A 16,230-nucleotide genomic window follows, 5' to 3' on the forward strand; every position below is an offset into this window, starting at 1 on the left:
ACATAGGCCGTGTCTGATGCTTTTGTCACCACGAGGGCACTTTTTCTGCTGCTGATACTACTGCAGCTGCCACCATCACTCTAAGGAGCCATTTCTGCCACAAACAGAAAGATTTTCCTCTAAAGACAGCAGCTCTTTCAGCCCCAACACAAATGCTTCTTTAATTCACCTGTGAGTACAAGGTTTCTTTCCTTCATCAGTTAAAGAATATAACTAAATCCACTTTTGCAGGGATACACCCTTGCCTCCCTGTCTCACTCAGCACATTCTTTAATGCCCTTGAACCAGCAACCTGAACTTGTTTGTCTTCCAGCGTTCTCATACCCAAGGCACTTTCTCCTTCTCCACACCTGGTAGTGAGGTAAGCCTCACCTTCCCTTTCTTTCTTGGTGAACTCTTAAGACCCTGACATATTTATTTGTCTTTTTAGGTGGACTGAGAAGTCACACAAAAACAAGACTTTGATGTTCTGCTCTGATGCCTAAGAGTTCCTATGCTATGTGAGTAGATCAGACCCTGACTATACTATTCTGGAAGGTCTGTCACCTCACTAGATTTAGAAACCCCAGTATATAGGAGAGAGATCTAGAATGTGGATCCTAATGAGAAATTTACTATTCCTGACTCAGTTTCCCCTTTAAATTGAATATAAACTTTAAAAAAAAATGTAGGCAAAGCTTGCTTTGGGAACTTCTTGTCTCCTTTTTGGATCTTTTGCTCAACTCCTGCTGTCCAATGTTTCTTTTAAATGACGCCAAACATTTGGATAGTTAGCTGGATTTTTCAGTTTTGCACCCAGATGTTTGGAATCCTGTGGACATTGTCAAAGATTTGTTTATTATCATCCAGCTTGTAATCACACTGTGTCTGCATAATCTTCATCTTCCAGATGAAAACTGAAAAAGCCAGTCAGTCATCCAGATGTCTCCAAATATCTGGGTGTTCATCATTGCCAAAGAACATCTGGATGGCTGCAATTTTTTTAAAAGTTTTTATTCGAGTCTTTGGCACAGACACAGTCTTGGGTTTAGTTGCTCTGGATACAGCACAATAAATAGCCTTAATGGGATGGGTAGATATTTAGCAGGGAGATATTCACAATGTTCCTGTGGTTAAAATGCCAGTCACTGGTCTGTACAACTGGAACATCATCTCCATCTGAGAAAATGTTCAAAGGAAGTAACACAGTGACCCTCAGTGCTCTCTCCAGAGGCCCAGCAGGATCAGGGGAGTTAGAAAGTGTGTGCCATCTGCATTTGTGTGGAGAGAACCTCCAAGGCTAGAGATGCAACTCAGAGAAAAAGAAAGATGAATGAACCTTAGCACAATTTATAGCTCAAAATATAAAGTTGGGAAATAACCATCTGTCATAAATATAACCAGATATCTAAATAAATCTTGGGAAATTTTTTTACCTCTTTGAGGCAACTGTAAAATGAAAGAGCTGGATTAGATGATTATTAAATTCTCTTCCATCTCTGGCAGTTGATTATTCTAGAAAACCTCTGTGCCCATTGCACAGAGGAGGTGAGAATACAGAAGCAGAATGGCATGGCAGTTAAGCTTGCAACCTTCAGTCAGAAAGATTCAGTTCACAGCCTGGCTCTGCCCCTCACCTGCTCCATGAACCCAGGAAAACTCCTAGCCTCTTGAGCCTTGCTTTTCTTGCCTTTACAAATGTAATGATTTGGAGCATTGATGTAAGGATTAAATGAGACAACATATTTAGAAAGAGCTTACATAGTGCCTGATGTACCACAAAGCTCTAAAAAAAAAACTCAATGCAGACTTAAGATTCATCTTTTTTTTTTTTTTTTTTTTTTTTTTTTTTTTTTTTTGCGGTATGCGGGCCTCTCACTGTTGTGGCCTCTCCCGCTGCGGAGCACAGGCTCCGGACGCGCAGGCTCAGCGGCCATGGCTCACGGGCCCAGCCGCTCCGCGGCATATGGGATCCTCCCAGACCGGGGCACGAACCCGTATCCCCTGCATCGGCAGGCGGACTCTCAACCACTGCGCCACCAGGGAGGCCCAAGATTCATCTTTTAATTAATGTCTGGAGTGAATCCGGAATTCAGAAGAGAGAACGGCTGGATTTAGAAAGATGGGAGTCACACAGAAAAGAGGAAAAAATGGTAGAAAGTTAGGACCAGAGATGTGAGATCAGAACCTAAGATACTCCAATATGAAAGGTAGGGTGGAGATGGATCAGCTTGTGAGGCGGAGGGAAACCAGAGGGTGTGGTGTCCTAAAAATCCAGAGGAAAGAGAGTTTTCAAGAAAGAGGGGGTGATTTGCGGGGTCACATACTGCTAATTGGTCAATGAGGTGAGACAGAGAAGCGTGTGTTAGAGTTGGCATAAGGGAAGTCGTTCTCGTTTACATTCCTTCAGAAGCGAACCCAGAAAGAAAGATTCAAGCGGAAGTAGTTTACGAGGTGAAGGTAGGGAAGTGGGGAAGTGAGACAAGGGAGGAACGAGAGCCAGCTGCTGGTGTGGGCTGCTGATGATTAATACGCCAGGGGAAACTCCAGAAGCCACTGTAAAACACACTCCTCAGAGGGTTACTCCACAGGAGGGGAACTATTTAATGTCAAACCCCGTCAATCATTGTTTGAGTCCTGCTCCAGCGTTGAGGAGAGAGCATTGATTTGCTGGCATTTCTGGTTTTCTGTGTAGAGGCGATTTGGACTACGGTAGCAAGAAAGGAGCCTTGGGTAAAGAAGTGCAGGTGCTGTTTGGAGGTGGAGCTTGCAGGCCCTGGAGTCGTAAGAATGTGGAGGAAAGGCAATGTCGGTGGAGTGACGGGACAGAAACCAGACGAAAATGGGCTGAAGAGTGAAGCAAAATGATGAGATGGAATGGTATGTGCTGACAATTGTTTGAGAAGGTTAAGTTATGCAGATGAGAAAATAGATGGGCAGTTAGTCATTGTGAGATAGGGTTTCAAGGGGAGGTGTTTCCCTAGAGTATATTTTCATGGTGATTGAAATGACCCCACAGAAAGGGAGAGACTAATAATGAAAGAGAACTGGAGTGAAGCCCTTGAAAAGGGCAGAAGGGACCAGGGTCTTGTGCACACATAGTGGCATTTAGTTTAATAGATATGGCTTTTCAATTCTCTTGGATGAAAAGGAGAAGTTGGGTGCAAGTAGATGCATTGACATACAGTTTCTGTTGTTCTTTTTATCTTTTTGTTTTTTCTTTTGTTTTTGAACTATAGCTGACCTACAACATAGTTAATTCCTGTCATACAATATAGTGATTCCGTATTTTTATATATTTCAAAATGATCACCACAATAAGTCTAGTTACAATATGTCACCATACAAAGATATTACATAGTTGTTAATTATATTCCCCACACTGTACATTTCATACTCATGACATTTATTTTGCAACTGGAAGTTTGTACCCCTTAATCTCCTTCACCTATTTCTCTTCTACCCTCCACCCTCATCCCCTCTGGCAACCAACTGTTTGTTCTCTGTATCTATAACTCTGTTTCTGGTTTGTTATATTTGTTCATTTGTTTTTTTAGATTCTACATATGGGTGAAGTCATACAATATTTGTCTTTCTCTCGTCTGAATGATTACATTTAGTATAATAACCTCTAGGTCTATCTACATTGTCACAAATGGCAAGATTTCATTCTTTTTTATGGCTGAGTAATATTGCACTGTGTGTATATGTGAGTATATATATATATATATATATATATATATATATATATATATATATATATAGGTAAAATTATATATATATATACCATATCTTCTTTATACATGATGAGCACTTAGGTTGCTTCCATACCTTAGCTATTGTAAATAATGATGCAGTGACTATAGGAGTGTATATGCCTTTTCTGATTAGTGTTTTCATTTTCTTTAGACAAATACCCAGGAGTGGAATTTCTGGATCATTATGGTTGTTCTCTTTTTAAATTATTGAGGATCTCCATACTGTTTTTCATAGTGGCTGCACAAATTTACATTCCCACCAACAGTTCGTGAAGTTTCCTTTCTCTCCACATCCTTGCCAACATTTGTTATTTGCATTCTTTTTGATGATAGCCATTCTGACAGGTGTGAGGTGATATCTCATTGTGGTTTTGATTTGCATTTCCCTGATGAATAGTGATATTGAGCATCTTTTCATGTGCCTGTTGGCCATCTGCATTTCCCCTTTGGAAAAATGTCTCTTCAGTTCTTCCCATTTTTAATCATGTTGTTTGTTATTTTCATGTTGAGTTGCATGAGCTGTTTATATATATATGTTTGATATTAAGCTCTTATCGATCATATAATTTGCAAATATCTTCTCTCATTCAGTAAGTTGTCTTTTTATTTTGTCAATGGTTTCTTTTGCTGTGCCAAAGCTTTTAAGTTTAATTAGGCCCCATTTGTTTATTTTTTGCTTTTATTCCTTTTGCTTTAGGAGACGGAGCCAAAAAAACATCACTAAGACTGATGTCAAAATTTTCCTTGCTGTGCAAAAGCATTTTAGTTTGATGTTGTTACATTTTTGCTTTTGTTTCCCTTGCCTGAGGAGACATATCCAAAAAAACATTACTAAGATCAATGTCAAAGATCATACTACCTACGTTTTCTTCTAGAAATTTTATGGTTTCAGGTTTTACGTTTAAGCCTTTACTACATTTTTAGTTTATTTCTGTATATGGTGTGAGAGTGTAGTCCAGTTTGATTCTTTTGCCTGTAGCTGTCCATCTTTCCTAATGCCATTTATTGAAGAGGCTCTCTTTCCCCATTGAATAGTCCTGCTTCCTTTGTCATGGATTAATTGACCATGTAAGTATGGGTTCATTTCTGGGCTCCCTATTTTGCTCCATTGATCCATACTGTTTTGATTACTATAGCTTTGTGGTATAGTTTGAAATCAAGGAACATGATTTATTCTTTCTCAAGATTATTTTGGCTATTCAGAGTCTTTTGTGTTTCCATGCAAACTTTAGAATTATAGTTTCCAGTGCTATGAAAGATGCCATTGGTATTTTGACAGAGATTGCATTGAATCTGTAGATTGCCTTGGGTGGTATGGTCACTTTAACAACATTAATTCTTCCAGTCCATGAACATGGTATGTCTTTCTGTCTGTTTGTATTGTCTTCAATTTCTTTCATTAATGTCTTATAGTTTTCAAAGTACTGATCTTTTACTTCCTTAGCTAGATTTATTCCTAGGTATTTAATTCTAATTAATGTGATTGTAAATGGGATTATTTTCTTAAGTTCTCTTTCTGATAGCTCATTGTTAGTGTATAGAATTGCAACATATTTCTGTATATTAATATTGTATCCTGCAATTTTACTGAATTCATTGGTGAGTTCTACTAGTTTTGTTGTTAGTGTTTTTAGGACTTTTATGTGTAGTGTCATGTCATCTGCAAACAGTGATAATTTTACTTTTAATTTCTTATTTGGATTCCTTTTATTACCTTTTCTTGTCCGATTACTCTAACTAAGACTTCCAATGTTATGTTGCATAGAAGTGGCAAGTGTGGGATGGAGAGGCAATGTTGCAGTTGGCCATATCTGCACCCTGGGTTTGATTACCAACTTTTATTTGCCTGCATGGTATTTCATCTGTTAAATTGGGCTAACAATACTGACTTTACAGGGTTTATACAAAATGTTTGATAAAATAGTGATAAAATCTGATGAAATGAGAAACACCTAACCCAGTACATGATTCATTATTATGATTCATAAGACACACTGCAGAAATCCTTGTAACACACCCATGTCAAGAGCTTAGTAAACTGAACCAACTAAGTTATACCACTGATAACTAACTTTCTATTCCATCTTTATAAAGTCTTTTTTTTTAACGTATATGTTTTCACTGACTTCTCATAAGAATCTTATGAAACAGGAAGTGTTGTCTTCAATTCATATTGCTGAATGAGCTGTAGAAAAGTAAAGTGAATTGCTCAAAACAGTTTGCTAATTTAGAGCTAGGCCTTGAACCCAATCCTCTGCTGTGAAAACCTGAGGCTTTCAGCATTACCCCTCAAATCTTTGATATTTCACACGTAGGGCCCCTGTCCAAACAGCCCCAATTCCAGAGAGGACCTGAGAAAACAGGTGAGCTTTCCTAAAGTTTGCCTTGAGGACCTAAGGGAAACGTCTCATTCTACTCTTAGTAACACCCAGTTCAGCTGTACATGTTAAAGTGCAGCTATATGAGATGTTTTATCAGGTGTCATTTGTACTCCTAGTAAGAAAAACTTTCCAGTGAACATACTTAAGGTACTACTATTTGTTCTCTTATTAATGGAAACTAAGCAGCAACTTTACCCTGCGGCAGTGTTGTCACTTGGATCATTTATGTCTTGTTTTTCGACTAAAAGTAAATTCACAAGCAACTGAGAAAAAAGAAAGACTGCTTTCACACAAAAAATTACCATCTTAGGAAGAGAGCTAAAACTGAAAGTGTATAGGCATGGCAGGAGAGAATTCTTGGTCTTTTGGACGTTATCTCTGCTTTTTTAGCTAGAAGATAAATCCAAACTGTAGCCTTCACTTTGCTTGAGGGGGAGGGGTGGAGGAGAAATAGGTCAAAAGGAAAACTGTCTTTCACCAATCTCAATGTTTGTTGGAATAATATATAGCTGTTTCTATGAAACACAAAAAAGGCTTTTGAGATTTTGAAAGTGATTACATTGACACTAAGGTCAGTTTGGGGAGTGTTAATGTTAAGTCTTCCAAATAATGAATTGGGCTATCTTTTAAACACAGTTTTTTTTTATTTCTAGGAATTTATCTTTTTCCTTTAAGTTATCTAATTCGTTGATTTATAGTTATTCATAGAAGTCCCTAACAACTCTTTTTGTTTCTGTAAGATCTGTGGTAATTCCACTTTCATTCTTGGTTTTAGTAATTTGAATCTTTTCTCATTTTTTCTTTGTCAGGCTGGCTAAAAGTTTATCAATTTTGTTGATCTTGTCAGAGAAGAAACTTATAGTTTATGGACTTTTTCTGTTGCTTTCTATTCTCTATTCCATTTATTTCATCTCTAAAATCTTTATTATTTCTTTTCTTCTGTTTGCTTTGAGTTCAGTTTGCTCTTCTTTTTCTAGTGTCTTAAGGTAAAACATAGGTTATTGATCTGAGATCTAATTTTTTATCATAGGTGTTCTCAGCCCTAAATTTCCATCTAAACTCTACTTTAGCTGCATTCACAAGTTTTGGTATGTTTTATTTTCATTTTCATCATCTAAAAATGTTTTCTCATTTCCATTGTGATTTGTCCTTTGACTCATTGATTACTTAGGAATATTTTGTTTAATTATGCATATTTTTGAATTTCCCAAATTTCCTTCTGTTACTGATTTCTAATTGTATTTCCTTGGGGATAGAGAACATACTTTGTATGATTTCAGTCTTTTTATGTTGATTGAGACTTGTTTTATGATCTAATATATATTAGGTGTTGGAGCATATGTATATATATTCTGGAAAATGTTCCATGTGTACTTGAGAAGGATGTATATTCTGCTGCTGTTGGGTAGAGTATTCTATAGATGTCTGTCAGGTCTAGTTGGTTAATAGTGTTATTCTGTAGTGTTCTCTAGTGTTGTTCTTCTATTTCTTTGTTAATTTTCTATCCATTTGTTCTATCCATTGTTGGAAGTAGGATATTGATATCTCAAATTATTATCGTTGAATTGTCAAATCTGCCTTCAAGTCTGTCAGTTTTACTTTATGTATTTTCAGTCTGTTATTAGGTGCTACAAGCCTTGATTAATGTTTAACGTTCTAAAAAAGTTGACTCTGACAATTTTTGCCAGTTTTCTCATTGCTTTCATGGAAGGGAGCATTTTCAGAGGTCTTTATTCCACCATTTTTTTTGCTGACATCACTCTGAGATAATAGGTTTTGCTGATGGATTTCATGTTGTTTGCGAGAAAAAGAGAGGAAGCAAGGATTTGGGGCCTGAACATTTATTAATATGACAATACCATTTTTTTAATATGGGGAACTAGGAAGATCAGATTTTAAAGGGGGAGGGTCAGGAGTTTAGTTTTGGGCATATTTTCTTTGTCCATTAGCCGTACAAAAAGAGGTGCCAAATAAGCAGTCAATTTACAAGTCTGGAGCTCAGGCTAGAACTCCAGGCTGCAGGTGTAAAATTGTAGGCAAAGACCAGAAGTCTCTGTCTCTCCAGGCACTTATGTTTCCTCTTAAGATCCCTCAGGACTAGGAAAACTGTGCTACATACTGTCCCTCAAACATACCAAACACTGTTCTACTCTTTTGCTTTTGCTTGATCATTCTTCCTGCCTAACAGACTTTCTTGCTCTTTGTTTAAAATTGACCCTTTTTAAAAAAAACAGTTGGAGTGCTCTATATCACAAGCCTTTCTCATTAATGGAACCTTCAGCTACATGCTTCCCCTCTACATTACTCATTGCCAGAGCACCTTCATTCAGCACACTTTTTACCATGAATACATTTGTCTTCTATAACATTTATCACCTTGACCATACTGTAGTTATTTTTTACATATCTGATATCTTCTCTCATTGAACTCAGATCCTTGAGGCCAGGACTCCTGAAATCTATTCATCTTTATATTTCCAGATCCCAGCATGGTGTTTAGCATATAGAAGGTACTCAATAAATATTTCTGAATGACTGTGGGTATACTATGTGTTGGCTTCTACGTTAGGCAATCTTCCATTTTAACAAAGCATAATGGATCCAAAACTGAATTCATTATTGACTTTCAACAAATCTGAGCATGTGGCACTGCCGTTTGCTTATTACTAATGCTTGATACTCCTGTACCCTCTTTCACCAGTCTCTCTCCTACCTCCACCCACTCTGTCTAGGCAATATTAAGTCTTTTCAATTCTTCATCATAAACCTTTCTTCAATCCTCCTACTGCTATCCCCACTGCCACTCCTTTCTTCTAGACTATCATTTCATCCAGGTTACTTTCTTTACATCCAGTCTCTGGTTATATCCAGAGACTTCCCTTTCTCCCCTCCAATCTCTCCACTCTGAAGCTTGCATTATATATCTGATGTGAGAACTGTATTCTGATCCCTACTGCATGATACTCTTTAATGATCCCCATAGTCTCCAGTTAAAATCCAAATTCCTTAATATGGTGTCAAAGATAATTCTCATCTCCATTCTCATCTATCACCCCTTCATCCTACTGAACTATTTGCATTTGCCAAGGGCATTATGCCTTCCCCTGCTACCAGGTTTTGCATATACTGAAAAAACAAAACAAAACAAGCAAACAAAAAGGAAATAATTGACTCCTCTTTACCTAGGTAAGGCTTACTCTTTTCCTGTGTCTCATCTTAGATGTCAGTTCCTCTAGGAAGTCCTTCCATGTTCACTCAAAACTGAGTTAGGAACTTTGTCTATCTGTTTCCACAGCACCTACTGCTTAAGCCTTGGTAGCACTCATCACACTACATTGGAATTGCTTGGATTGTGTTTTTCTTGTGGTGTGGTGGTTATCATATATATAATTTCCTGATACCAAGCAGGTGCATAGGAAGCACTGATTGTTTCATGAAAAAATATTTATGGAATTTAATTAATCTGCAAATACTAAGGGCTAACTATAGTTTTCATTAGCAGCCTTAACTCTCAGTCCTCCTTCATAGAGTTTTCCTTCTGCTGAGAATGAAGACCAGATAAGAAAGAAAATGTATGAATATCCACAAATGTGCAAATTTAGACATGGGAAGAACTTTGGTAGATCCTATCAAGGCAACACTCTCATTTTACAAATGTGAAAGCTAAAGCCTTAAAAGCTTCAGTGACTTATCTAGGGCCAAAGTGGTGATATTTAGTAGAACAGAGATGGAAATATCAATCTCCTAACCCCTCCTACCACTGTCTGCCCATGCAGCTGTATGACTTCTGGAAGGTCATAGGAACACTAGTCATCAAGGCTGACTAATGAAGTCTGCCCACTGACTCACCGTTGAGTCACAAGACCTTGGATGACTTGGGAGGACTGGAAAACTGATTGTGTCTTTTCTTGTAGGTAATCATTTCTCCTCTGGCGAGACAATGCTGGCACCTCCACTAAGGCACCCTGCTGAGCTAAGTTTGAGGAAGCACAGAGCCCCAAGTGCTCACCATCATCCCTGCAGATGAGGATATGTTTGCATCAACCTCGGAGTTTTTCCAAGGCTTTGCACTTTCTTCTATGACTTACAACAGAGCAGATATACCATACTTTGTACGAAAATTGGATTATTTAAAAGAGATTTTTGGAAAAGAAAGCCCATTTTCAGGAATTCTATGTAACCTAGAAGATTGTTTTTCATAAAACTCTGTAGTACCTTGCTTAGTAAATAAAAGCAGTGGTTGGGCCAGAAGTCTTGTAATCTTTTTTCCATCTCTGAGATTTTGTGAGAATATTGTTAGCATAAGTAATCACATAGCAATTTCTCTGCTTTTAGTGAGCCTGGATTCTTGCTGGCATACTTGGAAGGAAGGAAGACCAGGATAAGTTGGGTGTGTCCTGTCTGCCAGGTACCTCATGTGCATTAATATAATTCTCCTGATATTACCATGAGGTGTGCGCTGCACTTTACAGATGAAGCTGCTGAGATTCAGAGATAATGTATGGCTTCACCAAGGTGAAGCTACTGGTCCTTTACCACACTTTGAGTATCAAGGATCTGGGTCATTGTTGACCTTGACAAGAAGTCAAGTTCCACTGGAGTGGTGGAGAATGAAAGTCATATTGGATGGGGTTGGAGAGAGAATGGGAGTTTAGGGTGTAAAGACTGAAAATGTAGACAATTCTCAAAGACTCAAAAGGTCTCACTCTCTTTCTTTTCTCTCTCTGTCTCCCCCCCACCCCACTTTCCCTTTCCGTCTCCCTCTCCCCTCCCCCCTCTTTCTTTCCACATTAGTGTGCACTTGCCTCTACGTGTGCCTGCACAAATTCATCCTCCTAGTCATAGTCCCATGAGATGATTGCTATGATTCTTGAGGAAATATCAGATTTGCCCTGCAAAGCTCCAGTGGACCAGTCCCTGGGCCATATCCTGGAGTGACCTTGGCATTAGAAAGGCAGAGTATATGACCTTCAAGCTGCCATGACCTTTTTGTGTTTGCCACACTGGTGAAGGCATCACAGGGCCACTCAGCAGACTGCTAATCATGATATTCCTTTCCAGAGACCCTCTGAGCTCAGTTATTTTTGTTACGGGATATTTTGTGGAAAGTGCTATGTATAAATATGATATGTTTAAATTATATATTGCTTATTACAAGATATCTTAATGGGCTTTTTTTCTTTTAAAGCACATTCTACTACTCACATGTCTCCAGCGTTACCAGGACTCTGGTGTCAGGCTGCCTAGGTTCAAAATCCAGCTCTAACATTTATTCGCTGTGTAACCTTGAGCAAATTACTTAATTCCCTAACATTTTTGTTGCCTCACCCACAAGGGTTAAAAGCACTCAAAAGTTTGTTAAGATGATTTTAAGAAGGTAATAAATATAAATACTTAGCATAGGACTTGGCAAAGAAAAAAAGCTATCATTTTTATCTATTTTATGTCTATACATAATTTAATGTGTAAGGCATGAAATAGTCAATGCAGAGAACTGGATTTCTATTAACTATCAAATTAGGTTGACTTTATAGTGGTTCTATGGAATGATCAAAAAGGAGATGTTAATGATGAATAAAATATCATCTTTAGCCTCAAAATAGCAAACATAAAAATTTGCTATAAAAATAGCAAACATAAACATGTATGATAACCAAAATACTACTAAATAGCAAATTAATTTCTAACATTGCTTTATGTATTTATTTATTTTTTCTGGCATCCAGAGTCAAGTTCCCGCCCTGTCCCTTCTTTCTACCTCAGAATCATAGAACTTCAAAGACAAATGATCTTAGAGACCAACTTGTCTGACTACTTCTGTATAAACATGGTATCAGTGTTCATAAATTTGGACAACTCACAGAAATTTACATTGTCCATAAATAAGTGAAAGAATAAGAGTTTAAATATAGGTCTCTGTATTCACAATAGCCAAGACATGGAAGCAACCTAAATGTCCATCAACAGATGAATGGATAAAGAAGATGTGGTATGTGTATATATATATATATACACACACATACACACATGCACACACACACACACACAATGGAAATGCCACTCAGTCTTAAAAAAGAATGAAATAATACCATTTGCAGCAACATGGATGGACCTAGAGATTATCATACTAAGTGATGTAAGTCAGACAGAGAAAGACAAATACCATATGATATCTCTTACACATGGAATCTAAAATATGACACAAATGAACTTATCTATGAAACAGACTCACAGACATAGAGAACAGACTTGTGGTTGCCAAGGGGGAGGGGGTGGGGGAGGGATGAATTGGGAGTTTGGGATTAGCAGATGCAAACTATTGTATATAGAATAGATAAACAGCAAGGTCTTACTGTATAACACAGGGAACTATATTCAATATCATGTGATGAACCATAATGGAAAAGAATATGAAAAAGAGTATATATATATATATATGTGTAACTGAATCAATTTGCTGTACTGCAGAAATAAACGCAACACTGTAAATCAACTATACTTGAATAAAATAAATTCTAAAAAATATAAGTCTCCAGATTCTTTAACAAATGTTCTGGGATCAGATGCGTGAACAGATTAGCAGAGGAAATATTTAGGGTTAATTAATTCAAAATATTTTTGCAGCAGCAGCCTGGGATGTGAAGGGGCAGCCTAAGCTCCACAAGTAGGAACACGCATAGAAGATATGCTGGCAGGAGTGCCACTTCTCAGCATGTGACCTCCTCGTCCTCGCCCACATTTTGCCCATCCCTGGTGATTCTGACCTGATGCCCTGCTTGCACTCCAAGCTCTCTGGTTCCTCATTCTTATTTACAAAACATCTCCCCCCTTCAACAAGTGTTTGTGTGGACTGGCTCTGTGCTGCCTTAGCATGGTTTAATAATTCTTTCCAAGGTACTGCCCCCATGGGGACTGTGGTGGGGTGTCCAAAGTCCTACATTTTCTGACCTAACCTTTTTTGAGTCTCGGCACATTTGACTCACTTAAACCTGTTAAAGACTAACTTATCCAGATAAAAATCATCAAACAGGATCAATGAAGAATTACTATACATTAGGGTTCATTTGAATATCTATCTTTTTTTTTTTTTCTGCAAAAAGCTTTATTGTTTCCATTTGGTCCACGTCTTGGGAGAGGGCACCAGGATGGTTAAAAAGCTGCCTAGTGGCTACAGAGCGGGGCTTCAGGCAGAAGCTCTGATGCCAGAGGGGCTCCTCAGAGGCCGCTGGACTTCAGAGACTCCTGTTCGTGCTCGAGGGTGAGACTTTCAAAGAGATACTCGCCCAGCCCAGCCTGCGGAGGTTGGTCAGGTGGTCGCCCATCTTCTTGATGAGTTTCATCTCCTTATCTAGGAAGTGGCTCTCCAGGAAGTCGCAGAGGTGGGGGTCTGCGCGGGCACAACCCAGGGCATGCAGATCCAGAAGGGCCTGGTTCAGGTGCTTCTCCATGTTAATGGCAGCTTCCATAGCATCCTGGGTTTTACTCCACTCATCTTGAGATGGCTTCTGCATGTCCTGGAAGAGGGCGCGGCCGCCGCTTGGTTTTGCATTTTCAAGAGACTCTCGGCGCTCTCCTGCTTCTCTTCGGCCAATTCGCGGGAAAAGTGGCCCACGCCCTCCAGAGCCACATCGTCGCGGTCAAAATAGAAGCCCAGAGAGAGGTAGGTGTAGGAGGCCCGCAGATGCATGCTGACCAGGTGGTTGATGGCAGCCTCCACCTCGGTGGAATAATTCTGACGAATCTGGGAGCTCATGGTTGATCGGTAATAAGGAGTTCGGCTCAGAAAATGGTGTTGGCTGGTCCCGGTGACCGAGGATAACTGAATGGCTGACTCCGAAGGTTGGAGGGTGGTCGGAGGCTGGAGGAAAGGGCGACCCTGGGTCTGTTCCGTCCAAACACTGTTGAAGCAAGAGACAAATCCGGGGAACCGCCGAGTGCAATGCCTGAATATCTATCTTGATGAACTTGGGCAAGGATGGAAAATAGCTTTCATTTCATGTGCTAACTCCAGATCATTGGTAATGGATCCCAGAATGTTCAGATGACAGTGTTTCTGGGCTACACCTTTTCTTAAAGGGAAGAGTACAGAAAAAAAAGAATGAGTGCTGTAACCAATTAGAAATGCCTACTACAGGCTCATATCTGCTTACTTTGGACTAGCTCTGAATAGCTAATTGGGCATTTTCTGAGACTTATTTTGTAGATGTGCCCCTGGAGATTTAAAGATTTTCTTTAATTCCCAAGTGATAAACTTTATACATCTCTTCCATATTTAGAGAATTTGAGAAGTTCCAAAGAGGAGAAGAAGAAGGGTATTAAAAAAGGCTTACTGTGTCCTACACACTTTCATGGATATGACCTTTTTTTAAGTATTAAAAAAATGTGTGTTGGGGGGAATAATTTGCCCTGACTCTGAAGCAGAGCCTGCTGGCAAGGGTCAAGTGTCCCAGCTGTTGGAAGAAAAGGATCTAAGGGTCAGGGAGCCTGCAGGCCCTGATATTTTTAGTGTCACATCCTCAGAGTTAAGTGTCAGAGAAACAGAAAGGCAACACCGAATAATGAGAGAGGAAGTAATGGGAAACCCATTAACATATTTTATAAAAATTAATAACTTTGACGTTTCTCCACTGTTGCACAGTGCCTTAAGAGCCACAGCTTTGCCTTGTGTAGAAAATGTCCCCCCATCACCCAGTTCCTGGCTCTGTTGGGTAACCCTGAAATTCCTAGGGGTGGACACATCATCCCATATGAGAACACACCATAATATTAAAAGGTAGCATCTAGGACTCTAGTGACTCAGGTTCAGTTTTTGGTTCTACAACTTTCTGATTGAAAAACACCAGGTAAATCCTGAAACCTCTAACCCCATTTTCTTTTCTCAGAAATGAGAAACTGTAGCTTCACTATATATTTACTTTAAAGATTACAATTATTCTGTTCTAAAAGTGCTGAGAGCTTCCTCAAAAACTGTTCACACCTATAACATGAAACTTTGCTTTTCTGAGCAGTTTACTCAGGATTTGTTCTCTTGTACTACCACCCCAAACACACATGCACACACATGTATACACACACAACCATGCACACACACACACTCTTGTACACACACATACACGTATTTCTGGCAGCCCTCTAGAGATAGCTCACGTGGATCCAGGAATAAATCCAGTCAGGTACTACGCAGTGTTCCCAGGTACTGCTGCTTTCTCTGTCCCATGAACTAAGGAATATGGTTAAATCTTCTATTTTCACTTAAAGTCCAGAAGGAAAAAAATGCATAATAACATCATTTCAAGATCAAGGATGGAAGCCTCCAGATATAATAACTGAAACACAAAACAAGAGAATTTGGAAGCCACTCATGGCATTTTCTTAGACAAATATCTTCATCTTCATCTTCATCATTGCTTCCTGGGAAGCAATTTAAATTTTCTTAATCTAAAAAAGGAGGGTTTAGAAAAACTCTAGCATCCCTTTTAGTGCTAACATTTTGTATCCAATGATCTTCACTCATTTGTTCATCCAATATTTATTGAGTGCCTACCATGTGCCTTTTCTAGGTGCCTGGGGTACATCAAAAAACAAAACAGGGCAAGAATCCCTGCCTTTGTAGAGCTTATATTCTAGTGAGAAGAGAGAGCAAACAAGCAATAAACATAATACTCAATAAATTATGGTATATAGAAAGGTGATAAATATTAAAGGGGAAAAAATTCAGACAGAAGAAGAGATTAGGACTATAGAAGAAGAGTGGCAGGATACAATTTCAGAGGCCTAATTTTAAAAGGTGATATTTCAGCAAATACTTGCAAAAGTAGGATGCTCAGCCATATGGATATCTGAGAGAAGAGCATTCCAGGGAGAGGTTTCAACCCATGCAAAGCCCTAAGGCAGGAACATGCCTGATGTGTTCAAAGTACAGCACAGAAGTCTGGGATTTTGAGCTTTTATCTGCATGAGATAGGAGCCATTGGAGAGTTTTGAACAGAGTTTTGAACATGATATGACTTACACTTTAAAAGGATTATTCTGACTGCTGTGTGAAGTGTAGACTGTTGGGAAGGGCAAGGGTGGAAGGAGGGAGACCATAGTGGGCAACTGAAGTGTCCCAG

General features: G+C 38.9%; 1 long non-coding RNA gene and 1 pseudogene across 2 annotated transcripts; one reads left to right on the forward strand and one right to left on the reverse strand.

Annotated features, from left to right (window-relative positions):
• The first annotated feature begins 430 nt into the window (after positions 1 to 430).
• LOC308612393 lies at positions 431 to 10,492 on the forward strand. Its single transcript, XR_014015107.1, has 3 exons — positions 431 to 500; positions 2,675 to 2,859; positions 10,033 to 10,492. It is a non-coding gene; the product is annotated as an uncharacterized lncRNA (long non-coding RNA).
• A 2,893-nt stretch (positions 10,493 to 13,385) lies between these two features.
• LOC308612011 (ferritin light chain-like) lies at positions 13,386 to 14,046 on the reverse strand (annotated as a pseudogene). Its single transcript has one exon. The product of its transcript is annotated as a ferritin light chain-like (transcript).
• Positions 14,047 to 16,230: the final 2,184 nt, after the last annotated feature.

The sequence above is a fragment of the Mesoplodon bidens genome (genome assembly GCF_964165515.1).
Source record: "Mesoplodon bidens genome assembly, chromosome: 2".
Classification (NCBI taxonomy): domain Eukaryota; kingdom Metazoa; phylum Chordata; class Mammalia; order Artiodactyla; family Ziphiidae; genus Mesoplodon; species Mesoplodon bidens.